This window comes from Nansenia antarctica (genome assembly GCF_963989245.1).
Source record: "Nansenia antarctica genome assembly, chromosome: 9".
NCBI classification, from domain to species: domain Eukaryota; kingdom Metazoa; phylum Chordata; class Actinopteri; order Argentiniformes; family Microstomatidae; genus Nansenia; species Nansenia antarctica.
Window position 1 is genome coordinate 44,838,638 of NC_137679.1, and position 1,655 is coordinate 44,840,292.

The following is a 1,655-nucleotide window of genomic DNA, read 5'->3' on the forward strand; positions in this document are numbered from 1 at the left end:
TTTACCGCACAGCTGATTAATCAACCTTTTGCTGTTGCACAATATTCTACTGCGCCCCATGGTGTCTTGGTGGTGAAGTGCAGGCAGTCAAAGGCCTACTGTCATTCACAGGAGATTAATGGTGCGCGTAGCTCTTTTGGAAAACGTGTTTATTTTACAATATTTATAATATAAATTAAATAAAATTCATTACATTGACATTTTGATCAAATAATAGTTGTGGTAATGTATTATTAGCGACCCCCACAGATTTTTGATTTTACTGCCTTCATGGGAGCTCAGAGAGTCTCAGACCATCTCTATGGGAGCTCAGCTCCCATTGGCTCCCACATAACTCGAACCCTGGTTACAGCTCCAAGTGGCGGTGAGGTCTGGAAAAATATTGACAAGGTCTTTAAAAAGTCTTAGAAAGGTATTGAAATTAACCTCAAGATTCCTGTATATACCCTGACTTAACATTCCAGATCTTTCTGAAGGTTCTGGTTCTAGTTTAAACATTTTCTTTGTGTAATATATATACATATACAGTACCAGTCAAACTTTTGGACACACTTTGGACTTCAATTCAATTCAATGGGAAAAGTGTGTCCAAACGTTTGACTGGTACTGTAGACCTGGACCCAGGTGGTGAGTTCAGCCCAGGGGGGTGTTCCATTAATGTTGCTAAAGGAAAATCCAGGCTTATTTTGGCATTAAGTCTCGCCAGAGTTATAAAAAGTTCAAGGTTGATTTGCGATAAATCTCACGAGACATAGCAAAATAAGCCTGGATTTTCCTTTAGCGACATTGATGGAATACCCCCCAGGTGTGAGTTCAGCCAGGTGTGATGGCACAGAGACCAACATGAACGCATGCAGGGTCCTCCCCCGCTTTCTATTGGTTGATTCACCTCCTCCCCTCACACACCCTCACACACTCAGACACACACCCTCACACACACACACACACACACACACACACACACATACACACACACACACACACACACACACACACACACACACACACACACACACATTTTAATCATTTATTTCTGTCCACATAGAAACAAGTATACAAGGACACAAATACTGAAGGCACAGATGGGATGCATTCACAAACAGACATGGACAATGTCTTTCACATACAACAGGACAAGACTCACGGGTACAAGTAACACCGTCTCCGCCATATTTGGCGGCTGCCAATAATCGCAGAGACAGAGCAATACTTGCTGAGCCTTTTTGCTTCTCCCTTGGACATTCCCACACCCACACACACACACACACACATACCCACACATACCCACCCACACACACACCCACACACACACACACACTCACACACACACCCTCACCCTCACCCTCACCCTCACCCTCACACACCCACACCCACACCCACACACTCCCACACCCACACACACACACACACGTTCACACACACACACACACACACACGTTCACACACACACACACACACACACACACATACCCACACATACCCACACACACACACACACACACACACACACTCACACACACACCCTCACCCTCACCCTCACCCTCACACACACACACACACACACACACACACACGTTCACACACACACACACACACACACACATACCCACCCACACACACACCCACACACGTTCACACACACACACACACACATA